The 27,046-nt window shown below is 42.7% G+C and overlaps 1 protein-coding gene and 1 long non-coding RNA gene across 17 annotated transcripts in view; one reads left to right on the forward strand and one right to left on the reverse strand.

The window, feature by feature from the left end:
* The window catches only part of RABGAP1L (RAB GTPase activating protein 1 like), a 249,466-nt gene that overhangs the window by 36,637 nt on the left and 185,783 nt on the right, over positions 1–27,046 (reverse strand). For 3 of the 13 annotated variants that reach the window (XM_083846176.1, XM_083846174.1, XM_083846171.1), the window contains exon 1: positions 42–179. The exons of the other annotated variants lie outside the window; for them this stretch is intronic. The gene's annotated coding sequence lies outside the window, so the exon portion shown is untranslated. Of the gene's footprint in view, positions 1–41; positions 180–27,046 lie in introns of those variants that run through there. 13 annotated transcript variants of the gene reach the window in all.
* Positions 224–27,045, forward strand: LOC310903294. 4 transcript variants are annotated; one of them, XR_014587437.1, is made up of 6 exons: positions 224–363; positions 462–536; positions 655–795; positions 2,544–6,930; positions 7,297–7,405; positions 8,270–27,045. It is a non-coding gene; the product is annotated as an uncharacterized lncRNA (long non-coding RNA). The 4 variants fall into 4 exon arrangements; XR_014587438.1 differs by having other exon boundaries at positions 2,544–4,531; positions 6,796–27,045; XR_014587439.1 differs by having other exon boundaries at positions 2,544–2,719; positions 2,895–27,045.

The following is a 27,046-nucleotide window of genomic DNA, read 5'->3' on the forward strand; positions in this document are numbered from 1 at the left end:
CAGGAGCACAGTCCCTTACACGACATATTTTGAAAGCATACCTCCGAAGCAGCAATTTTTGGAGAAACGGTTCACCCAAGCAGTCAGGCTGACAGAGGAGAGCTCGCAGAAGGACAGGTGAGCTGCAGATAGCCGTTAACTAATTAAGGTAAGTAGCCCTAATTACATTTGTTGGGATTTCTATGCTGGTGGATAACAGAGGTGAATGGAAAATTCCTGAATTGAGCAAACCAGCTAGCTTAGCAAAGCAAAACCTGCTCACTCCCAAGATAAATTCACTCTCACTCCACCCCCAGGAATGTCTTACTGCTAGCTGACAGGGACGGGATCTTCTGATAGACGGGAAAGCGTTACTTAGGTGAGGTATGTGCAGTTTCTGGCTAAGCATTCATTCCTGCCGCTGTGCTTCTGAAATGTCACTTTCTGCCATTTGCTTTTCTTGTATTAATGACGCTGGGAAGTTTACAGCAGCCTTCAGATAAGGAAACATAACGCTCTTTTCATAGCACTTGAAATGGCATTTGGCGGCATTCAGGGTAAGTTTACAGGGTGTTTTTTTTCACCCAAATGAGAATGAATAATGATAGTATCAAGCTCTTTCAGTACCTCCCTTACCCAGTAGTGACCAGTAACAACTGTTTCCAACACAACCAGCAGTGAAAAAGACTTCATACAGAGTCAAACACTGTGAATCCCAAAATGAAGTCACCTCCTCTCCTCACCCAAGGAGGACCAGCTGACCATCGGAGCACAGCAAACACCCCTGCTTTTCAGCATGCATGGAAGTTACTCGCGGTAAGCCTGAAGCCCCTTTGTCACGGCTGATCGAGCACAGGTCGCGTTGCTGCCCCCCACAAGTCTCTGCTGTGCCCATCTTGCAGCCAGATGAAACCTCTGTGTTGGGACACGAGGCGGGGGAGCGGCTGCCTGACCTTTACAAGGGTGGCAATCCCCCGGATTAAGCAGCAAATCCTTTACTATTGTGCTGTGTAGCCCTCAAGAATGCTACAATTTTATTAATAACTCTGTTCCGGTTTTAGACATCAGGAATACCTCTAGGGGTGCTTTTGGATTCAAAGTGAGCTCTGAATACTAAGCCATTGCTCACGGAGAATGCCCTGTGCCAGTTGATAAAAGCAGCCAGCAGGTTCAGGCTGATCAGGCTGGTTCAGCAATCGCATCTCCAAGTTTTATTTTTATTATTTAAAATGTCAAATAGCATGGCCTATTTTTTTTCCCAAATAAGTGGGTGTGTGCACCTGTGTTTCTCCTAAAATAATCCTCCCAACGTGTGGAAAAATCTGAGCTTGATGTGCTTTAGCATATGTACTTCCACGGGTAAACCCGTGGCATTCGCAGCCATGCCACATTCTTAGGTTATGAAAGCGGGTAAAACTGTAACCTCATTTTCACAGACGAAAGCCCTCTGGAAGGAGTGAACATCGGTGGCAGAGGTCAGCGGGGCTGCAGTTGCTGAGGCAGGGCTTTTCCGCCCAGCTGGTGACGCTGCCGCGCACTCCCCCTCCGTGTAAACGTGTGGCCTGCTGCAGGAAAAGGGGCACGGCCTTTGGTTCTTCATTTACGTTGCCAGCTCTGCCTTTTGCATTATTGACTGGGAGCACAGATAATGAAGAAGGCTGGTACCATCTCCCTCATCTGCTTCAGTCGTACAGGAAAGCAGTATCAGCAGCAAACTCACTGTAAAAGAGGCAGGAACCTTTACAAAATTAGGATTAAAATGAACGTAGCAGAAAATGCTCAGGTACCCTTCTTCCAGCCTTTCCCAGTCACCTGTGTGCCCCACAAAAAGCTAATCCTGCTCCCACCACAACAGCTGCTGCGTAGGGATTGTCCTCCCCGCAGCACCTAACTCATCCTCAAGGCTTGGGAAAAAAGTCCTGAAACTATCAGCCTCACCACCAAAATCACAACAGGCAGAATAACAAGCCAGCTGACAGCCCCCCAAGCTTCTGAAGGTCACTCCCTGTATTTTTAAAAGCATATTCTCAATTAATTCTGCGCTGGGTATTGGCTCCGCTTCTCAGAGCCTGTTCTTAATGCCTGCAATTTTAAAGGGTTCGCGTCAAGTCTGCATTTCAAGTTTGACATTTACACGAAACTACAGCTCAGACTACAGCTAAACAAGGGTGTGAAGCTGGCTAAAACAAACCCACCCATCTGATTTCTAAAAATTATATGAACTTGAAAAAGATTAAAAAGCAGCATAACTGGATGCCAGACTACAGGTACATACTCGTTATTATTCAGCTCAGTCCATGACAGAATATTCTGCAGCCTTTTAAATTAACTTATGACTCTCTTTTGAATTTTAATTAAATTTACATTTTTAACTTCTGTTTCCATATTTCTTTTCCATACTGCCACTGTCATTTTTTAAGGGCACCAGAAGTGATTTCCTCTCTTCAGCTAAGTTTTCCTCAGATGTCAGCTATCTGGCAAAACCACCTCTCTTCGTGAACTTCTTCCTCATCTGCCAAAAGCTTGTACAGGAGTTGGGGTGACTTTTTGCTCGTGTTTTTCAGAGGCGAAGCCAACACAGGGCTCCCACCCGGCCGAATTCCTGCTGCGGTTTATTGCGTGGCCCCACGAAGAGCTGCGGTGTCACGGGAGGCGGAGGCAGCGGGGCGCAGCACATGGAAGGTGCCAGACGTCCCCGAGCAGCTTTTGCTACCAAGTAAAAGTCACGCTGAAGCTTACTGTAAGCTTTTTGGAAGTCCTTGGCTTTTGAGAAAATAGATTTTACAGCACATTCAGGGCATGCATTGAATGTAGAACCCAATATAACATAGTGAGGATTACAACAGATAAGCATTAGTCTTTCCTAGCCATCCAATTATATTTGGAAAATAGGTGATTTTTTTTTCTGCTTGCAGAGGCAAGAGATGCTCCTAATGAGCTTCACGACACACAAACGGCCGCTCTGATCCTAAGGCACTCCCAGTGGGGTCACACTGGTTTGCATCACAGATTTCCACACAGAAACCATTCAGAAGACAGAAATTCCTAACCCGACTTACGGCATAATTTCCCCCAAAGCAGCACACATCTGCCACTTGTTTCGTGTTTTGCCCCATCTCTTTGGGGAACTATTTTTTATCTCCTCCCAGCTCAGTGGCAGCGGGCACTCATAACCTACACAGGGAGGGAAGCTGGAGCAGGGCAGGAGTAGGGGAAGTCCCAGGGAACCTCACACATGCTCCAGGCCAAGGGCAGCATCTCCTGAATCTGTGCCCTCAGAGCCAAATAAATGCAAACAGGTCCCTCCAGCTGCCAAAGGGACAAAGATAAATAATCTGATAAACGTCTCTGGTACATCTTCTCTGGGACAATTAATCCAAGAACTGAACAATGGCTTGTATGACATTCTGACCAGGCAAATGCCATTAAGAACTAAGTTCTGTAATAAAGTGATCCCACACAGGAAATTTTATGTTAAAATTGTTGAATTTATCGCTACAACTAGTATTTCAAAGAAAAAAAATGGGATCAAGTATTTTTCAAGAAAATTAGCTTAACAGTTGTAGAAGGAGTGCTTTGTACTTAAAATTACTTACTGGATTTCTGGACACATTTCAGTGTGGCCTGATTCTGGGATTTCACCCAAACAGCATGCAAGCCAATGCAAGCAGAGCCAATTTCATCAAGCAAAAAATTCATCCGGGTAAAATAACCAGTTGTTCATACAGGCAATAATCATACAATAAGTATAGATCTGTATTGCTATCTTCATCCATGGTCAACTGGCTTTTCATTTCAAGTAAATGATCGACATTAATTAATGTCTCGTATCATATTGAGAAGTGGTGTACATCACACGAAGAGACTCAAGGCTGAACGCCACTCCTGACTTTCTTTCTCCAGGTAGATACATACCCACAAATTTATCTTTACTTCTCTAAACAGGGATTAACAGTCTTTATCTACCTCCCGGTGGAAGATTAATAATGGCAAAATCCAGGAAAAGTGCAAAAGTATAGGTGATACTATCACTATTCTTGTTATTCTTGTTATTAATTTGTCTGTCGAGTTTTCTCCAGAGTGCTGTTGTTAAATGCCTTATGAACGAGCAGACCGCTGTGCTGCCCAGGGAGGTCCGACGCTGCAGGACTGTGCAGTGCATGTTTCCCTGAATGCCCTGTCTGATGAGCCCTGTATTACACAGGAGTTTAGCATCTTTAGTTATGGTCACTTTGCACCTGCCCTTTAGCCTGGGACAAGAAAAAAGGAGAAAGAACAAAAGACTGGGGAGCCAGGCACTATGAGAAATTCTTGTAGTCCAAAAAATAATAATAATATAAAAAAAAAGCAGGACCACAGTGCATCCTGAATCCGTCACAACACTGGAGCTGGCTGGCACAAAACCACTATAACCCACCCTGCTCTGCAGTGGTTAGGCAGGGGCTGTGCTGGTACCTCTGTCTGAAGCCCCACGTAAAACCCCACGGTGAAGCCCCAGGAAGGTTTGTGGCCATCTTCTACCTGGAGCCCTGACAAAAGCTGAATGGAAAAGGTGAGACATTTTGATAGTAATGGTATATCCCCAAAACAAAAAATAAATCAGGAGTACGATTGCTTAGAAGATGAGATAAAGAGTAATTAAGGCTGAAATTATGTGGATGAGCAGGAAATGGCACATGGTGTCAACTACGCCGGACTAAACCAGACAGACTAGTCCAAGTATCTTGGTGGTTGAGGTTTAGAAGTCAGACAGCTTGACTGTGAGAGGCAGTCTAGACTGAGGAATGCTTGTAGACTCTGAAATTGGATTATTTCATGCATTATACATTAAAAATATAAACTACTGCTGCTTTCCAAGAGAGCAGTGTGTCCCACTATGCTGGAGTTAAAGATAAAAATATTAGCTTGGAGGTCAAAGGATGAAATGTTGCCAAAAAAGTCCAGAAAACCATACTCGCTAGTACATATTCATACCAAAGATGAGTAAGAGGGGTCAGATATAGAAAGCATTTGACATGAGATCTGTTTGCTGGGAAAGAAGTCTCAGTGGTCCTCCAGAGGAGAAAATGGAGGGGTTTGTACAGGTCACATCCAGAGGAGGGAAGCAGCTCTGGACTGCGCAAGCTGATCAGCCATAGAAGATACCAGCACCATCCACTAATCTAAGCCTGGAATTATCCTTTGCTGCTAAATCCCTATTCATCATCACTTAGTACAGTGAAAGGAAAATTCTGTTCTCAGAAGATGATTTGGGAGACAAACTATTTCAGTGCTTAACTGTGCTGATCTAGTCTCCTACTGTGAAAATCTGCATCTGTGTTTAATGCCTCAAAATACCACAATGGGAAAAGCTTCTGTATTTATATATGATTTAAAGATTAACTTGTCTCAATTTGACTGTTAATAAGCTTATTCGAAGAGCTCAAATGCTATGTGTGGAGGGGGGAGAGAAGGCAGGTTCTTACACACTTTACTGGAACAGCTCTCTGCATGATAATGAGGTATTTCAGCCAGCAGAGACCTGAAATATTTCAACATACCCTTCTTGCCTCCTCATTTGTCTTATTCCAAGTTTATCTTTTATTTAAACTTTGAACTACAGCTCTGGTATTATTGCTATTATTATACCTACACAACTAAAAGAAATGAGACACTCCCTAAAAAAAATAAAGACAAGAATTGGTCCAGCTTAGCACAGATGTCCGCGGGGCAAGGGAACATTTTCTCTTTGTATCCCTGTGCGAAGGCTGCGCACAACGTACTGCTCAAGCTGATGTTGGTATTTCTGCCACGAGCGCGAGGGCTGCACTCCCTTGGAAGCTTGCTCAGTGTTGCTGTTGACTCCCCTCAACATCCAAAAAAAAGAGCTATATTTAGAGAGAAAATTGAACCACAGCTTTCAACCTGTTCTTGATTTTCAACGTGTCTTGTACAGAGGGGAGGTGTTTAAGCATAATTCCTTCTGCAAGGAATCCAAGGGAAGTACATGGAATAAGTGAGAGGTAATTTCTGCTTGATTTGAAGGAAAAAACCCAAACCAACACAACAACACAAAAACAAAGGTTGCAATAAAATTTATGATGAGTTGTAAAAATAAGTTTTAAAAAAAGAGGTTTCTACTATAAATTTCCATAATGTTTTTCCAAATTACACTGTTTATATGATCAGCATCAGTGTTTTCACTGTCTGTGAAAGTCAATCCCTAAGAAAAACAGAAAAAAGCCTAAAAATGGGAAAGTTGGGCATGTAGCCATGAATAACTAAGAGAGACCATTCTTTGGCTCCTCTCACTTTCTGCTTCTCTCAGTGTTAATGTTGGTTATGATAAAGGGCAGCAGCTTCAGACTGCCAACCACTGGTATTCAGAAAGGATCCCTTCCATCAGATTTCAACTCTGGGTTTACAGTTCAAATGAATAGGGGGAAAATCAGCGTCTTCATTTGTTCACTCATTTGGAAACAACAAGAAAAAGCCCTAAGGTTCCTTCTTTGGCCCACAGCAACAGTGAATCATGCTATTTTATCCGATAGTGTAAACATGATGCTGATCTGAAAATGAAGGAAAAAGCCAATAAAAAAAAAATAAGCAAATTAATAACTAACATAAAAAGAAAAGCTATATTGCTGTCTCCACATGGATACTACATGTAATGTAAATCCTAGTGACTTCTGTAATGTTTTGAAAGGTTACAGATGTCCTAAGCTCCTCTTCTAATTACTCTGTAAAAGTAGTGATAGACTTGATCACCTTTTTCGATCACTTTCCTCAGCCCGAATTGTTGATTTACTGGTATGTTACATTATTTTTTGCTTCTAGAGAAACACCTCACTGCAGAACTTTACAATAAGCTGGAGAACTACAGACTTAGCAACACTCCTGGCACTGGGAGAGTTGGCTGGGGACTGGCAACTGATTTAGCAGTACATGAACTGGTCCCCTGATGGTTTTAAGGTGAGTGACATGAACTAATTGCAACAGCAATTTTTGTGATACAGAGTATTCCTTTTGTTGCATAGTATTGACCTTACTGAGATGGATGCTATCTCTGCTGAACCATGTTGGGAGAAAAATAATAGTTTCATTATCCCCGTTTAGGACTATAAAATATATAGAGAAAGACAAGACAGGTCTGAGTCAGATTTTTCTTGTCTCTCACAATGGAGTAAAACAGCATCAAAAGAAAAAGCTTACTGTGAGCTAAAGACTGAGCACCTTATCTTAGTATCTCCACACTTTTGACCATCTATCAGGAATGTATGACCTGAGCTTCCTTTGTCAGTATTGTTTGCATTCCTGTGCTCTTCTTGGATCTTTCAGAGTTGCAGGATTCCAGGTTACAGACAGCTGGCTGGGTGCAAGAACACTGACGATACTGATCCTGTAGCCTTAGAGCAGCTACATCTCCTGCAACGTCTCTCTCAGCCAGGTATACTTTATCCTTTCTCAGCACTGCAGATCACCCTGCATTTTGCCTTGACTTGAAAATTCAGGACTGAAATATGGGGGTATATATATTGGGGGTTTATAGTCCCTTCCAACCCAAGCCACTCTATGACTCTATGAAATATTGACACCCCGTGAATGTACAGAGCAAAAGCCAAGTCCATCAGATAGGGATAGCAATGACAAGAAGGGTAGGGATCCCCATCCACACTAGCCACTTGCCTCTTTTTGGGTATTAATCACGATCTTCCACTCCCTAAAACATCTGACATCTTCCTATATGAAAGATCCTTTTCTTTCTATCTTCATTTAATGAAATCAAGATCCATTAACTCAATCTTGCTAAAAGTACCTGAAACAAATTCTCAGGGCAGTAGAAGTTATTTTAGGGCATTTCGGATGGCTCTAAGCCTCCTCTGTTTTGCTCACAACTCAGCCTCAAGTACACCTGAGAAAAATACTTGATTGAGCCCGCAGGAAACTTCAGGGCTCTAAGTGAATAATGGCACCAAGATGTACACACTAATACAAATAGCACAACATGACATCCCAGTGATAAACTTGTGTCATGAATGACAAAAAGATCAAGAGTTCCTTTAGAAAAGATCAGAATACAGCTAATACAAGAATGCCAAACCACTCCCAGAAATATTTTAGTTTTCCAAATGGGTAACTGAATGCTTAAAGCAAGTACGGCCAAAATTCAATCTGGACTTAAAACCTCAACATCCTTATCTTACTTTGATGTAAAAAAAAAAATAACACTAGGCATTGTACGCAACCCCTGTTCTGCTGGACTGCACGTACAAAACAAAGCATTCATGTGCTTGTCTTTGTTCTTCTCCAGAGAGGGTCAGGTAACGGATGGAAAACCAAAGCAGAAAAATGACTTTCTACCAAAAAGTCGGTGATGAAAACTACAACACAGACAGACAAAAAAGCTGTCAGTCGGTAGCAGCCAAGGCAGTAGGGAGAGGACCACAAGGCAACAGCTGTCAGAGAAGTGTAGTCCAGACAATCAGCTCATTAATATCCTGTGCGCATGATGAAACAAAAAAAGTAGAAAACATAAAAGGAAAAAAGGAAGAAAAAACATTTTGTTAGCTGTTTGTTCTAAATAAATCTCTACAGGATTCCTTCTCCTCTCTCTCAAGCTCTACAGCATGGAGTAAAGGTGCAAAATATTGGAGTTTGTGGGAATATCTGAACAGCTTTTCAAGCCCTTACTGAAAAGCGCAGCAGTTCTGTCACCAAAGTTATCCCTGGAGTTGAACGATCATGCTGGCGTGACCAATGCTACCATGAGAAATAAAGCTGGACTCTGTTATTCTGTTATTTCACTTAACGCTTCCCTGGTTGTGAAAAGCCATGAAAACCAGTGGTGCTGACTTTTGCTTGGCAAGGAGATCCTCTGGGCAACACGGGATGCCGCACATAAACCATCTCTACCTTCCCCCAGTTTGGGAGCACGTCCAGAAAAAATGGCTTCGTTCCGCTTCTGCTCTCCTTTGTCCATCCAGGTGCAGCCACTGCAAACATGCTGCCGGTTTGTCTGTATAACAAATCCTCTAGCAGCAACCTGTTCCTCTAGCCGATACAACTGAAGGCAAACCTGTGCCCTGGCTGGTAGCCCAGCCGCACCCCACAAAAATGCAGCTCTTCCTGTGTAACTGCTTCTGCAGGAGGGCTATTCCCAGGTAGGGGATAACATCTTTTCACTCTTCACAGACCTACTTAGGCTACGTGAAGCCTGCAACACAGATACAGCTGAAGTCAAAGCAGCCAGAAATAAACCAAACATAAAAATGGCTTAAAGCTGCCTGGCCTTTTTTTTTTTTTTTTAATTGTTTTTAATCCATCAAGAACTGTTGGGACCAAACAGATTCACACTGAGTACAGCAGTCCATGGCCAGCTACGCCTCTAAAATATACCTCCAGCACCCTGGGGACTGCTGCTGCAGCTTGGCAAATAGCATGAGGGTTTGCTCAGCTGCTGGCCAGGAAAAACAGCAGAAACAGGGCCGAGAGCGCTGCTCGAGAAAAGACAGGTGGGTAGGCAAGGTACACTGCTGCGACTCGGAGGCCTTCAGCTCTGCTTCCGTGTTATGGAAGAAATCTGTGTAGCTGAATAAAGAGGTGAAGTGCACAAATAAAGCCATGGAGCCGAGGGCCAGCTGCAGACAAGCAGAGGCCTGCGGCCTAGTCAGTACTTCGGAGGTTGCCTGGCAACAGGCGGGCTGCTGCAGGCTGAAGCTGCAGGGAATTAGCAGGTTTACCGTCAATTTGTCTTCTGTGGGACCGGGGAGGTGTCCCCTGAAAGGCAGGGGGAGAAGAGCAATGCCTCGATAAGCTGACATGGCGAGCATCTTGTAAGGGTGCTTCCCGAGGGTGAGGGAGGTTGTAATTAAAGTGGCAAAGGGGCTTTGTCCTGCCTGTGTCCTGCTAAACTCCAAAGCACACCTGGCACGTTAATAATTCAGTCTTGATTAAAATGATGTCCATTCCAGTCACCTCACAGGTTAATTACTTGTTAACAATCTTAAATAGCTCAAACCCAATCATATCAGACTACCCTTGCTATGTAAGTGACAGCTGACTGTACACCACATTTTCAGAATTATCTAACACATTTCCCCATTACTTCAGCTCTGGGTTATCTCGATGCCATCTCAGCATTCACTTAAGGAATTTGCTCCCTGTGAATCTTTCGAGTAACTGAATCTCAGCTTTACAGACCCACTTATTCCGGCCAAATAATTCTTCAAAATCATGTTGCTTCTCCAGCCTTCTGCAACAACCCCATGCGGCCACCGAAGATCATTACACAGACAGCAGCTATTACAGAGAACAGAGTAATGAGAACAGCAAGAACAACGTGGGTACACATTTCATGGAAATAGGAGCCTCGAATAGGAGTTTTGAATGAAAGATTTCTCCGGGGCACTTAATCTGGAGCCAGATTGCAACAGCTAATTGGTTTCCACTGCTAAATGCATACGAAGCTGGTCCCTCACAGTTGTGGATCCCCGCTCCACGACCCGCGGGAAGGTGGTGCAAGAAGGCAGGCAGGTCAGGAAAGGAATGCTAAGTGGACCTTTCCCCTGCTTTTTACACAGAAAAAGAGCAGCGGTAACTTGTTTTACAAGCCATCATGTTTTGTAGCAGTAAATTACCGATTGTAGAGTACATTGGCCGTTTTCAAACCGCATGATTACGGGCATGATTTCTGGGTCCTTGGGGAGCTACACATGCTGAGGCACCTCTGGCAATGTTTTGCTTTCCTATTTGTCTGGGGTTGGAAAGAAGGCAACTGAGGCTTCCTGATTTGGCAAATATTTAGGAGAGATGCCCTCCATTTCCTTAATGAGCCTATTAAGAGAATCTATCAAAGGTGTAAGGATGAGTCTCAGAGGAAAGAAACACGGAGAGAGAACAGATTGTCCTGAGATATTCACAGTACATGAACACAAGAAAACAACCTATAGGCAACTATAATCGGTTGGGAACAATGTGATCACGTTGCTGGAGAAATACATCAATCTCATACACCTGGATGCTTTTCCTTTTTGCTCGGCCAAAGAGCTGTGTCTGAGCATACAGCTTCTGAACTTGAGCAAAATGAGTGACTTAAGAGAGATGTGCTTATTTCAGGTCATATGAACCAAACACTAACAAAACTCAAAAGGGAGTAAATTTTCCACGTTTCCTAAATGAATCTTTGCCAACATGCATTTCAGGTTTTAACCTCCCCAGAGAGTTTAAAAAAGGTTGCTATATTCATACAAATATACTAGTTACAGGGCAAAGCAACACACAGCAACTGGCTCACATCACTCTCTACCACACAGGCTTTTATTTAAAAGATTAACTATGACCCAACACTGCTCATTTTCCACTGCTTAGCCCCAGTTTACGGGGAAGCAGTCTTCCTTGCATGGCAAGCAGCTGCCTGCATTGCCTGCAGAAGCCAGCTCAAGTATATGCAGGATAGAGAGTATATTAAGAGCAGAAGAGAAGGGGAAGCTGGAAGAGCAGACAGGATCAACAAAGCTTGGGAGCTTGAAGGACAAGATGTATTAAAACATATGCTTATTTCTCTTAAAATGTCATTCTGTCAACCATCATGGTTTCCAGACTTTCAGAATTTAATTATGTTGTAATTACTTCCTATTTGGACAAGGCCACAAAACTAAAAGCTCGGTACCTTCTTGGACAAGGCCACAAAACTAAAAGCTCAGTATCTTCCTACATTACAGTTTAGTGTATGTTCTTTAAACTTCTGCAGCAGCCAAGTTTCCTTTCTTTATGTCAACAAATTTGCCTTTAGAATAAAAATACCAGTTTAGGTCCATTAGTGTAGTGTAGGGCGCATAAAAAGGTTAAGAGTCATTATTGTTATTTCCAAAAAGTATAGACTTGCTTATCCTCTTGTTAATCCTTATAACTTGCTTTTTATCATAAAAGCAACAAAAAGAAAACAAATACAAAACCCAGACACACATAACCTTAAGGCAGGTACTTTTTCAACACATGCTGTCCTGGATGAGTAAGGACCCATGAAATACTTTACCTCACTGACTTGAAATCATTCTTCATTTTTTTCCACCTCTCCCCCGACCCCAAATTCCCATGATGGTACAAGATCTTGTATAGCATTCTTATACTGTGGATCAAAGGCTGGAAACCTGTAAGGCATACAGGTAAATAGTTCACCTGTTTAAACAGGTAGTCTGTAAACATTGTTTGTGACACAGTACTTCTATTAGACATTATTCTTACTGAAATGTTGTGGATGTTACAATAAAGAAAGCTGGAAGGAAAACAAAGAGGGACTCCTGGCCACTCCCAGCAGAGCAGGGTTCCTGATGAGCGCTGTGTGTGCTCTCAGCCCAGCACTCAATCTATAAATGTGCTGCTCGTTTCCTGCTCACTTAGGCCATTAGGGCCTCAGTCTGCTTCCGGAGGAGAAGCTGCCAGATGGAGAGAGATTGATGAGCGCAAGCAGAATGCAAGACGGATTTCTGGCACGTTCCACAGCCACCCGTCCTCCTAATTCACCTCGGAGTGAGTCAGTGGTGTCTGTGATGATCCCTTTCACTTCAGGTCAGGAGCTACTCTGCTGTCAGAGAGCAAGAGGAGGAGGATTTTTGAGGGTTACCCAGTCCAGGCAGTACCTCGATCCCCAGTACACCCTCCTGGGGCCACTTCCTCCAGTCTTGCCCAGGCACCTGTTGGTCGAGTCCTGAAGTGGTCAGGATTGTCACAGCAGCTGGAGAGAAGGCTCTGGTGCATCTCAGGGCAGAATGACAAAACAGGTTGCAAAAAGAGATTCCACTGGGCTAGAGAGTCACTGCCTTGGCATGAGCCCATCATCAAAACACCCTGCTGGGGGAGACGCAAACTGTCCCCAGCAAGATGTACTTTCTTGATCCATGTCCTTCCTCCTCAGAAAGGAACATTCTCTGCTTCAAGCTGTGCTTGGAAAAGGAAAGAACAAATTATGTACACTTGGAGGAAGTTCATTACAACACACGCTTGAATTTCACCTTGTATTACAAGAGAAACAAAAGCCCAAAGTGCCTCTGAACATTCTGCTGCTATTAAAAGTGATGAGATTTGTGTCCATATGGGCCTACATAAGGATGACTGTTTTCTCTTTTCTTCCTTGCAACCAGTTTGCTAGGATCTATATTCTGCAGGCATCGAACTGCAGCTCCTCAGTGCAAGAAGCTCCCTTTCATTTCTACGTCATGAATAAAGAAATCACATGTACTATTTTCAGGACTACTTAAAGTAATACAGCACCGAGAGGGTGATGATTTTTCTCATTTCTGACAGGTCACACAGATTGCAAAGTCATCAAAACTAACAGCCTGACAATAATTTTTTCTTGTGCCATTAACAGTGGAAAAAGGGCCTAAAGTGAGGAAGATAGCTTATCAGAAGATGCAGATGTTATTGAACACAGTATCTTGCAACCAGCTACCTTTGGGGAGAGGGGGAGCATGTCAGCGTGAGCAAGCAGGACGAAGCATTCTCGTTAGCCACTTAGGAATCAAAGCCTTGATCCGTTTCCAATTTCTTCCCTGACTCTTGACTAGCTGAGATAATCGATATTCCCTACTGTGTAAGGATGAAGCATCCCATGAGCCACAATCAGGTGGCTTTCTCAGACTGCTGTAAAATTGTTCCTCAGGAGGATGGACGATAAGGTCATTGATCTTGTGCTCTAAGCTATGGGTTAACAAAAGGATTTCTGGGATTAAGAAAGAGCTGTTCAGACAATCACTTGACTCTGCTAAGAACTTTAGCTATAGTTTTATTTTTCTCAGAGGTCAAGGCCTCCAAGCTATGTCAGCCACGTCATATTTCTGTTCATGGAAGCACACCTCTATTTCTTGTTTGGGAAAGGAGCGAAGAATATCCCCCTACAGTGTGGTGAAATGTGCAGATGCAGCTGGGCTAAAGGTCTGCTGAAGCTGACGGGTTTGCAGCTCTGTTGTCACAGTAACTGGGTGACTCAATGTGACATGCTGTCTTTGGGCCTGAGTCATGTACGCACACCGAATGCGCCCTACACTTCCCAATTTAAGAGAGTATGTATTATGCTGATTAATTACTCAGAGATGAGATTTTCCGTTGCTTGGGTGTTTTGTGTTTTTTTTCCCCATGGCTTTTGACTAACTTCACTTGCAGAGTCAAATTTTGGTTAAGAATTATTGTCAAGGAAATTGCATTAAGTAAGCAAAGAAGTTGAAAGAATTATAAACAGATATGAAACCACTACGAGGACTGAATCTTCATCTGCTGCTTAAACAATTGAACAGAAAAATCATTGATACATTGGCAAGGTTTCCCAACAACCTGACCCACAGTAACACTTTTTAACCTTTTCCTATCCTTTTACTTTTTGTTGTGGAGATGAGGAACTGGGGAAGTGTAAGCAAAGAGGAGTAGGAACTCCTTCCCAGCCTCCCAAAACCCCCAAGAGTTCCTCAAGTCCTCAATACACCTGCATTTATTTAAGCCCAAACACAAATTAAATTATATAAACAGTTGAACCCTATATTTACTACACAACTTACTCTCCACAAGAGAAACAAGCCTATAACATAGCAAAATTGAAATGAATTAACTTCAGGACACCAGAGAATCCTGAAGCAAAGCAACAAGGAAATCCTAAAAATGTGAATATTGCCTTACAAAGCACTCAGCTAAACTTCTACTCCAGTAGCTGCATATTGCTTAGATAACAATCAGGTAATCACTCACTGCATTTAACTTAGAACTCTATCAATAGTGGCAAAAATAGTACCCAGGCTTTGTAATGGGAAGTTATTAATAGGGACCTCAGTTCTAAAAGCTGCCGTCACTGCAGACCTTTGCATTTATAAAATGCATTTAGCCACTTTTCTATACTTAGTTTTGTTTGTACACTTATTTTTAAAGTGGAGAACTTCAGCTGCTGCAGGTGCCTGAGAAACCGAGCACCAGCAAAAAACTGCACAAAGACACTGTCCCCAGAGTCTTTTCTTTGTTTATTTGCAAAAGCTCTGGGGAAAAAAAAAAAAAAAAAAAAAAAAAAAAGGAAAAGGAACATTGTCGACCTTTGTCTTTTTTTTTAACTTTATTTATTATTATTATTTTTATTATTATTTTATTTTTTAAAGTTTAGCTTTAGGTCTCAGTATGGCATAGTGCTTCAGAATTCTGTTACTTTATTTAATTTCTCAGATAACAGACCAGACCCAACTGCCCTCTGCACTACACTGAGAATGAATTGCTTATTTTTTCCCCTAAGTCAGCCCATGCAGTAGTAATTGATTCTGGATTACCTGAGGTTTGTGTAAGTCAAGACTCGTTTCCAATAATTTAAGCTTTAAATTCTGTAACATCTGTAGAAACGAAATAATCACAGTACTTCTGACAAAGATGCATATCGGAAAGGTTGATCAAATATGACACAAGGCAGCTTGAAACTTCTGCCAAAATGTAATCTCTCCCAAATGTAAATTTTCTAAGATTTCTAGGCATAGAAATAGATGATAACTCTCTTTGCTAGCAAGGAGCTTCCAACAGACAACAGAGCTTTTTCCCCCACCGTTCAGAAGGGAGAATACAGAATTTATCTGGGTACAGGAACTGAGCTGTAAAAGAATAAAGACACTATATTCTGTGGGGTCCTGCAGTTAAAAAATGGGTTATCACAGACAAGACAAAAAATGGGTTATCACAGACAAGACAAAGACTTAGGTTAGCAAAGGTTTCAGCATCTTGGCACCAGGGTCTTTTGTATATGAAGAAACAGATTTCTTCCAAGTTACCTCGGAAGTAAGCTGTGCTGCTTACTACTGAGATGCTACCCGTTTCCTCAGGTCTGACTGCTTGAATGAGCCCAAGAGAAGCAGAGATGAATTTGCACCTCCAGGAAGGTTTCTGCCTTCTTAAGCCTGAACAGCTTTGCTGCTGCTGAAGGAATGTTTGGCCAATATAAGCATGGGGCTCATTTCTAGACATTTCTGAACGTACACTTTTAACTACGTCTTCCTTCACAAAACATGAAAGCCTAGCTTTTTGTTTATTTTTCAGTCTGGTCATAAGTATCGATCCTGGGATACATTTGTTTTTCCTCTACAGCCTCTTGTGCATCACAGAAGTGTCTAAAAGAGAAACACATCTTACTGTGAACAAGAGGTACTGCAAACCTGCTGGACTCCAACATCACAGTCTTTCTCCATATTCAGACTCAAGGCATCCCTCAGAAGAAACAGTTACAGGTAGCTCTTTTATTTGGGTGTTTTTTCCTTCAAAGGATGAGAGAGTTTAGACTTTCTCTTCTAAAGAACAACTAAGATGACTATTAAGCTCACAGTGTTAACTGTGACTCTATATACTCTGCAACCACTTGTCCTTCAGACCACTGGATATAGAAAACTTTTTGTACAATACCCTAACTCGTCACCATACAGGAGGTTGGTCAGGACCTAACAAAATCTCCCAGCCAACCTGCATATGGGATTCAAATGTGTCCTATCGAACTTGGGAAAAAAATTCACTTTCTCTTGCTCATAGAACTGACTGAGTTATTTTAGACAAATCGTGTCATGAATGACACGATTCAGAAGACAGAAATGTCAGTAAGAGTCCACGCCACCTTTATCTATTGTTCTCTGTACTATTTTCAGCATCCCTTTCACAAAGAGGATGGAAGATTACATTTATTTTCCCCCTCCTCTCCAAAAAATCTGGAGTTTCTCCTAGAAAAAATAAAGCTTCAACTTAAAATCGTAGTAGTTTTGCATAATCCAAATGAGCTTTTTGGAAATACAACATGCAATGAAATACGTTTGCTAGGTTTGACATGCTCAGTCATTCTGAATTAAGGTCAGGTTAATTTAAGGTTACTCTGGAGGAAAGCAATCTCTATAGATAATCTGCACCTTTGTGCTATCCATCTGACCCTATGGCTGCGTCCTTCTCCCGTGTGAGAGCTAACAATGCAGGTTCAGAGAGAAATTAGCACACACAGATATTCTGAGACATTACTAGAAAAAGCACGTAAGTTTTCTTGAAGAAACAGAGGAGCTATTCATCCAAGATCTGAGGATGCAAAGGAGTTATTATTCATGCAGATGGAAAGAGCCAGATTCAAGAAGCTTGAGCCAAAAGACCTTCTGAGCATGCCTTCCTTCTGTGGGTCTGAAAGGGGAAACATCTGTCCTTCTGGACAGCTGTGACTCCTGACAGCATGAAGCTGAACAAAATGAAAGTTAAAATATATAGAATATATGCTACCTGTGGCCTGCTGGACCATGGAACAGTTTTCAGTTGTCAATGCTTGGAATATTTTCCAGATGTCAACACCTTACTCAACTAAACTTACACTATCTAGTGCAAATCTTTTAATGATATATACTGTCATACAGTTGCTGGGAATCTGGACAATGGATATTTCTATCCAATTTTCCATCTCAAACTTATATAGTACTTTAAAAACCCTTACCTTCAACACTCTTCTTGTTGATGGCATTACTCTGAGAAGTACAAGTACATATGCAGGCAAATGAGTACTACAAGGACACCAAAATTTGTATTGAATTTGTATTCAGTCTGGTTGCAAAGATACTTTAGATGGTTAAAATGTGAAAATGTGATTATATGCAATTATTAATAAGAAAATCATATTCTTTCCCTGTTGATAAAAATTACCAATAGACCTGATTCAATTTACAATGCCAACTCAAAGCAAATGAAAAAAAAAAGAGAGAGAGAGAGAGAAGTTTTCCTAATGCTTATACACCATGAAAATCTAACCTCAGTACTGAATGCAAGCATCATGTCTGCTCACTGGAAAACTAGATATGTAGAGTTCAAATAAGTATTTCATAGCTGAAAGTGATTTTTTAAATGCATGACTCTTCCTACATTGTTAACACTTATCAGCAAGGTGACAATAGTATTAAACATCTAAATCCACTGCACCACTGTTGCCACTTCAATATGATTTTCAGATGCCAGGTCATCGTGCTGCATTATACCACAAAGCCAAGCAGAAAGGAAGAAGCTAAAGTTGAAAACAGAGCACGCATTGAAAAACATGACCCTCCTTACAGCGACAATAGGATCCTGCACTACAGAGATAACAGCGCAGACATAAATGGAATTGATCATTGGCTTTTAATAAGAAATCACATCCAGACACTGCAGGGTTTTCTATAGATCTAAACACAATTCTTTTCAGTTTGGTTTGGTGTTTTCTTGAGAAGTTGATAAATGAGCAATTTTTTTCCTGTCCTTTATATTGGAAGATGAATTAGATATATTGCTGGAAGAACCAAAGGAATAAAAAGCTTGTGCAGTTTCAGAGCCTTTCCACAGTATCTCTTTTGCTTTCTGCTGCATTTGTGTTGTTTTACCATCTCTCACAATAGCAAGAAAACCTGAATAACTAGATAAATACACATATATGCATACAAACCCAAAGAGAGAGGATGTACTAGAGAGAGAACAGGAGAGCAAGTGAGGTATTTTTCCTCCTTTCCACTAAAACTGATGTAAACCAATAAGTAATTCCTTGTTAAACCATGCCTGCAAAAAGTTGCTTCCAGATAAAACAGCAACAGATGTGTGAATAAAGTAATTAACCCACAACAGCAAGGTGTTAGCTTCAAAACATTGGTTTGAATTCAAAACATTGAAATAGCGACATTATCAAAGTAAGTCTGTTTTAAAACTACACAAACAACTACCCTGAAAGGAGAACTTTTGCACAGCTCCTGCTACCGACCTTCGGCTCTGCTCACGCAGTTTCTCCATGAGCCAAGACACAGCTTTTGTTACAAGACCAGCTGTGGGGGTGCTCAGCTCTGGCCAGCGGCAGGCCCCTTATCTAACATGGGGCAGCTTCTGGATTCTTCTTGCAGAAGCCACCCTTATGCCCCCCCGCTACCAAAACGTTGCCAAGTAAACCCACTACACACTGAAAAAGCACCATTTTTTTTTCTCAAGGCCATTTGCTTCCAAGGTGTTGAGAGCAGCAACCCTGTAGCACTGCTGGGTCTGCTGAGCAGCTGCATTTCCTCCAGTGAGGGGAGAACGCTACATGGCTAAGAAGTGGCTTCTCCTACAAGAACTTCAATCTGCCAGGTCTTTCCAGCCACTCATGATGATGACAGAGTAGAAAAGGTGACACTGGTATTCCTGGGCTACATAAAAGAAGGTGTCATTGCAGCAGCTGCCCTGTAATCACACAATCTGTCCTGCAGGTTCTTTTACTCAGTGCTTGTAGAGCCTCTCCCATGGCTTCCCCCAACCTTCACAGGCCCAGAGAGGTGGCTGCCGACAGTGACGTTCCCGGTAGCTCTCCACTTACCTGTCTGCTACGCTCAGCCGCAGGGCATCTCTAGATCTGCAATGTAACACGGTTTGAATGCCAACTCCTCGTCTTTGAAAGACCCCAGGACAGAAACGAGCAGAACTCTCTGAGTTCACTTGAGTACTGTCAAACCAAGACATTTCCCTACGGAGAAAATCTCACAATGCCCCTTACTTCGTCCCAATCTACAACTCAACTGACTGAAGTCAAGCGTAAGAATAGAGGTGATAGGCTTCCTGTATTAAAATCAAACAACATGACACTTTCCTTAGGACATACACAGATCTCTGCAAGAGAAATTGCATTAGGAGATGCAAAATGTAACTGAGACAAATTGAGCTAGTATGTGAAACGTGTTATTGTCTTAATAAAACAGCAACATTAAGTTTAACCTTCATTCATCTAGAATAAACACTTTCTTTCTTCATTCATTCATCACACTGAGTTTCCAGACACGTAGAAAAAACTCTGAATTCCACCATCACCCCAAGAGCATGAGCACAAAAAGCACTGTTCATCATTCTAGGGTAGCTCTTTATCACAGAGACATAACATGCAAGATGTTCTGGTCAGGTAGGAAATTATCATCCTCAAGCCCATTTTTACAACTGTAAAGCTTGCTGGATGCTCTGGGAGGTATATGCCCCTCCCTCTGTAAAGGCCATTGCAAAATGGAAGGTATGGTCATTACAGAGCAGAAGACCAACAGGAAACAAAGGAGGAAAATCTCCCATTTATTAACTCTAAATTTAATCTTTTGTCATTTTCATCTTTTATTAAATTTTTATTAGCCCTTAAATTAGCATCTGACATCCTACTTAGAGGATTAATGTATTTCTCCTCTGTTTGGCTGTTTCTGAGCTGGGAAATTTATGCAATGCAGGTCTCTATCTACCGTAAGAGTCTCAGCAGATATCTTCACAAATTCAGTCTCTTCGACCTGAATAAAACTTATATTCTGCAAATGATGGATATAATACATCAGCCAGGTATCAGTGGGACCCTACTCTGCAATTATGTAACACACATATGTGGAAACCAAAAGGAAGCTTCTTAGGCAATATTATTTTACAGTATGAATTACTACAGAACATTCCTAAACCACGGAATTCTATCCAACGATCACATGCCAGGAAATACTGCCGTTATTTCTATTTCCACTGACTTTGATCACAATGATTTCCTCAGTGGTAAATGATGGAAATTCAGACCTGGTGGGTGATCACCATGGATAGTCCTTAATTGAATGAGACAGGCTCTAGCACATTTTAAATACAATTTTCAGTTAATAGGATTTTTTTCTTTGTATTCACAGAATTGTTCTCAAGGAAGAGTTTGATGCTAATTCTTTTAAATTTGTTCTTAAAATAGGATGACCAGACTACTATTTCCAATATAGCACCTTTAAAATCTAAGGGTTAGCTCCTGAAATCATGAGTTAAACTTAAGTGTGAAACTAAGGGGAAAAAACGCCACGCCTTTTTTCTTTTGCCTTCTCTAGAACCATGACAGAGCTCATGGCAGAAAAAAAAAAAAAAAAAAAAAAAGAAAAAAAGCAAGAGGTGGATAATTACTTGTTAAAGCTCCCATTTTGTAGTAATTTGGGAATTAAAAAAATAAAATAAAAAGAAATATTCGAAAAGATATAGCATGAATATGAAGTCTGACTACACCATGACTCTATTCTCAAGTTTTTATGCCTCAGTCATTAGTTTACAAACCTAAAACACTCCCTGGCACTTACTGTGTGATGCTCACCCTACAAACATCTGGTGTTTGGTCTACAAATACTAATACACTAGTGAGAAGCAGTGGAAGACACACAGTGCCTGATTTATACAACAGAAAATACACGTTTAATAGTTTTGTTTGTTGCCTTTTTTAACAGAACAGGTTTTGCTGCATTCAACAAGACAGCCAACTATTCTTCACGTAACCTCTGCAGTCCCTACGACCTCTTGTAGTGATAACTATCAAGACCGTAATTTCTTATTTGAGCATGTCAACTTCTGTAATTATTAGTTCCTGTTTGTAAATAAAGACCCCGTTATAACTAATTAAAGAATGACAGAACAATTGAGGCTGGATGGGAACTTTGGAGATCATCTTGTCCAGCCCACCTACGCAAAGCAGAGTTAGGCAAAGCTGGCTGTTCAGGACCAGTTGTGTTTTCAGTATCTCCATGGATGGAGGCTCCACGACTCCCTTCGGACAACCTGTTACTGTGTCTGATCACCACTGAAGTTAAAAAAAAACAAACATCTGCAACTCTCTGAGGATTCTTTTTGCTCTATCCTCCAGGTCATTAATGAAGAAGCTGAAGAATATCCCAGTATCAGCCCCTGGGGTACAACACCAGTGGCTGGTCTCCAGCAGTTCACCCTGCTAACCACAACCCGTTAAACTCAGCAGCTCAGCCAGATTCCAGTCCACCTCTTCATCAGTTTGTTTATGAGGATGTTATGGGAGACAGCATCTTTCTGTGCTTGAGATAAGCAACATCCTCAGCTCTCCCCTCATCCACCAAGCCAGACATCACGTCATGGAAGGCTACCAGCTTGGTTAAGTATCATTTCCCATTCATAAATCCATGTTGGTTACTCCTCATCACTTTCTTCCTCATGAGCTGATTTTCTTTACTGCCTATCAAACAGTTAATGTGCCATCTGCAGTCAGAGGTCACGCTCCCTTGATTCAGACTTGGCTCTCTAAAGACATTCTACTTGGCAAAAGTGAGAAAAATGATCCAAATAAATAAAAACTGTGAATGTGAAGTCAGTTCAACCCTTGTGTTTTAATTTAATGTGGGACATCAAGTTAACAGAGTCAAGGCACCACATAATCACTCAGTAGGGATGCGTAACAAATACTGAGAGCAGTCTAAAAGAAGTACGAATGGCAGCATCTGCTTGCAAAAGCACTAGAAGAAACAATAGAGACAGGGCTAGGAAAAGGGCAAGCGCTGACACATGAGGGCAGAAGAGACAGCAGCCCAAGTGGCAGACGAGAAGCATCCTGCCACACCTCGAGCAGAAGGCCACACGCTGCTCAGGCCCCACGAGAGATGCCCAGCCAGCTGGAGCAGGCAGCAAAGCCGCCACGCACCAGCCCTGCCACCAGAACAGGCCACAAGCCTCCAACACAGCCGCAAGGAGGAAGTGGAGGCAAGGGGCTGCGACGTGACTGATCCAGAGGCTAAAGGAAGCAAGCTTTGCGGGAAAAGACTGTGCCATAAGAAAAGTCCCGCTCTTAAAGAGGGCAAAGAACTTGCCTAACAAGCAGTTTATTGATGTTGGCCAAGAGGAACCCAAGAGACATAGTGAGGACGTTACAGCCACTGGCCCTCCTCACCACACACAGGTGCACCTGGCCAAGCAGGAGGCCTGGTAGTGGTGAGTGCGTGGCCACCGGCGTGCGTGAAATCCATGACAGAAGGAGCGCAAGTGAGCGAAAACAGATGTAGTCCAAGTAAGTACCACCCTCTCCTCCAATAAGATCTCGCGCTGGGTTTTGTTGCATTACATTCGTGTAAGTCTTCCACATTTTCTGCCACTTTTGATGGAAATGGGCACTGCATAACCCCACATGCAGGCTTGTGACTCAGAAAGGCAGAGAGCTGCTGTAAGCAAACCTTCATTCACTGGGCTAAGACAAGTCATGACCCTATTTCAGACCACCTCAGTTCTCCATGAGAGTACCCACACGCTACTCACTGATTTCAACATCCCCCGATGTCCAGAGTTCCTCCCATAGTTTTCCAAACTATGCTATTAATCCTGATGACAAACAACTAAAAGTCTCTGAATCTCAGAATACGCTTCTCCACAGGCTTAGTTGTTCTGAGCCTAACTATCAGAAGACTGCTCAGGACACAGTTTTGATCCCCTGCTACGTCTTACGCTGAATGAAGGAATGCACTGCGTGCCCAGTGGGCAAGTAGAACCCAGCTAGGCTCCTTGCAAGGGTGGGCTGTTATTAACACAGCAGAAGGTAGCTTGAATCTTCTACTGTTTCCCATCTCTGCTAATCCCAGGTCATAATTCTTGATCCTGAATCCACCTACAGAGGAGTTCAGAATTTCACTCCCTCCTTTTAAAAGGCCCCATGTGCTGAACCCATTCAGGGCACTATGCACTTACCATCTGCCTCAAATGCATTTCAAAATACTTTCCAATAAAACACATCTTAGAAATACATACCCAGTACAAATTGAAAATTTCATGAAAAATATCATATGGCTTGCAATGTATTGTACAAGAAGAAAATTAGAAAGGCAAGCCCAAGAAAATCGATAAACATCTATTCCAAAAAGTAGCATGAGGACTTCTATTTTAACCTCTCATCAGAAAAATATGCACTCAGTAAACAACATAATGTTACTGTACTTGATAAATTCTTAAATTACTCATTTTAAAGAACTGAGCAAAGGACTGAACACTAAAAATGAAACTGTAGTCTTTTACTCCCAAATACTCTCTTTCAGCAACAGAGCACAAATCTCAAGTCCAATTTTTACAAATATCTTTTCACAAAACCTTTTTTCTGTCTGGAATAAACATTAGTCTGGCATGGCCCACTGTCTCACATGATCGTAGAATCATTAAGGTTGGAAAAGACCTTTAAGATCATCTGATCCAACCATCACCCTATTACCAATATCACCCACTAAGCCATGTCCCTAAGCACCACGTCCAACCTCTCCTTAATCATTCCCAGTGATGGTGACTCCACCACCTCCCTGGGCAACCTGTCCCAATGCCTGACTGCTCTTTCTGAGAAGAAATGTCTCCTCATTTCCAGCCTGAACCTCCGCTGGTGCAACTTGAGTCCATTCCCTCTAGTCCTATTGCTAGTTACCTGTGAGAAGAGGCCAACCCCCATCTCCCCACACCTTCCTTTCAGGGAGCTGTAGAGAGCAATGAGGTCTCCCGTGAGCCTCCTCTTCTCCAGACTAACCAACCCCAGTTCCCTCAGCCGCTCCTCATAGCCTTGTGTTCCAGGCTTTCACCAGCTTCATAGTAAAGACAGATGCAAAGAAGGCATTAAGAACCTCAGCCTTTTCCTTATCCTCAGCAATCATGTTCCCCCCTACATCCAGTAAAGGAATGAGATTCTCCTTGGCCCTCCTCTTGCTGTTAATCTATCTATAAAAACATTTTTTGTTATCCTTGACCACAGTGGCCAGGTTGAGCTCATACTGGGCTTTGGCCTTCCTGAGTTTTTCTCTGCATATCCTGGCAACTTCCTTGTACTCACCCCACATTGCCTACCCCTTCTTCCACTGGACATAAACTCTCTTTTTCTCCCGGACACTCACCAAAAGTTCCCTGTTCAGCCATGCCGGTCTTCTTCACCGCCGGCCCATCTTATGGCACACAGGGACAGCCTGCTCCTACACCTTGAAGACTTCTGGAGGAGCGTCCAGCCTTCCTGGGCCCCTCTGCCCTTCAGGACTGACTCCCAAGGGACCATCCCTACCAGTGTCCTGAGCAATTCAAAGTCTGCCCTCTGGAAGTCCAAGGTAGCAGTTTTATTGACCTCCCTCCTGACTTCACCAAGAAGAGAACTTTACCATTTTGTGGTCACTCTGCCCAAGACAACTCCCTACCACCACATCTTCCACCAGTCCTTCTCTGTTCAGGAACAGCAGGTCTAGTGGGGCACCCCTCTGGTAGGCTCACTAACCAGCTGAGTCAGGAAGCTGTCTTCCACACACTCCAGGAACCTTCTAGACTGCTTCCTCAGGGCTGTAATGTATTTCCAGCATATGTCTGGGAAGTTGAAGTTCCCCATGAGAACAAGTGCTAACAATTGCACAACTTCTGCCAGTTGCTTGCGGAATGCCTCATCCATCTTTTCATTCTGGTTTGGCGGTCTGTAACAGACCTCCACCAAGATGTCCGCCTTGTTGGCTAACCCCCTGATCCTTATCCACAGGGACTCTACCTTCTCATTCCCAACAACGAGCTCAACAGCATCAAAACACTCCCTAATATAGAGAGCCATGCCACAGCCCCTCCCGAGTTGCCTGTCCTTTCTGAAGAGCTTGTAGCCATCCATTGCAGCACTCCAGTTGTGGGAGTGGTCCCACCACATTTCAGTGATGGCAACTAGGGCATAGTTTGCCTGCCGCACCATGGCTTCCAGCTCCTCCTGTCTGTTGCCCATGCTGTGTGCATTGGTGTAGATGCACTTCAGTTGTGTCATTGTCCTCACCCCCAACCCCGGGGCTTCTTCCCCAGGCTCATCTCTATCGAGTCTCATTTCCTCCGTGTCCCCCTTCATACCTAGTTTAAAGCCCTCTCAATGAGCCCTGCCAGCTCCCGGGCTAGAATTCATTTCCCTCTTTGGGACAGTTGGGACCCATCAGCAGCTATCAGGCCAGGTGCCGAGAAAACCTCCCCATGATCAAAAAAAACCAAAATTCTTGTGATGGCACCAGCCTCTCAGCCATGTGTTGACCAGCTGGGCCTTCCAGGTCCACTCAGTATCCCTCCCCACCACTGAAGGGATAGAGGAAAACACCTCCTACGCATCTACTCCATCCAGTAACTGCCCCAATCCCCTGAAGTCCCTTTTGATAGCCTTCAGGCTTCTCTCAGCAATTTCATTGCTGCCAGCCTGAATTATCACTAACGCGTAATAATCAGAGGGGCGAACAAGGTCAGGAAGTTTCCTGGTTATGTCCCTGACCTGGGCCCCAAGCAGGCAGCAGAATTCTCTAAGAGTAGAGGCCGGCCAACATATGGGGCCCTCTGTTCCCCTCAGAAGGGAGTTGCCTACGACCATTACCCTTCTTTCCTTCCTGGTGGAGGAAGTTTTGAGGCATGGAGTTGACTTTCTTGCCCTTGACAGCCTCCTGTGTGGACTTTCCCCCGCATCCTCACCACCCTGTCTCTTGAGCTCCAGGGCCTCAAACCTATTGTGTAAGGGCACCTGGGGAGGCGAGGTGGGTAGGGAGGGGGCTCGCCTGCGATCGGTGTTTTAATCAGTATGAAAAAAATACCTTATTTAGCAAACTACGAAATCAAGCAGCAGTAAAGCAAGCGAATAAACACACTGAGAGAGATAAAAAGCAGAGTGCTAGAGGAGCAATCTTTCTGTTCACATGGTCTCATTATGGTCATGGTCTCTCAGCCCATTACTGGACCACACCAAACACACATTTCCCATCAGTGTTCACACTTCAAGAAGTAACAAAACCACTTATTTCAAGATCAAATGTTAAAACCCATCACATGGCTCTTTCCTGGGTCATCCTCTGGGTGTACAGAGTACATCCTCTGGGTGTCTTGGTAGCATAGAACATAAAAAAGATGTTCTGTCTTGGTAAGCTTGATAGACCAACAAAACTAAGTTTCTACTCCACTACAGTTGTTTTATACAGAGAGTGGCATTCTGCAAATAAATAGCTTCAGGGTGAAACAAATAATATACAACCATGATGATCATCAGATATTTGATTCATTATTTAGTGCTATCACTATTTATAAATCAATGAATTAGCAAGTTTTGACCATTCCATTTTTCGATCATATGTTTACTATTTTAATTATTAAGCATGTGCCAAAGCTCTGTGCTGTACTTTCTTTAAATATAACAAGTGTGTACAGATATACATACATATACAAAAAGTAATAAATTAACGATCTCATTACTTTACTTTGCACGTGCTACTGTCATTCTTATACACTGTACCTTACTTTTTCTGTAAGAATCCTGGGTGAATGAGCGGAAATGAAAATTGCC

Source organism: Anser anser, assembly GCF_964211835.1.
Source record: "Anser anser genome assembly, chromosome: 8".
Taxonomy (NCBI): domain Eukaryota; kingdom Metazoa; phylum Chordata; class Aves; order Anseriformes; family Anatidae; genus Anser; species Anser anser.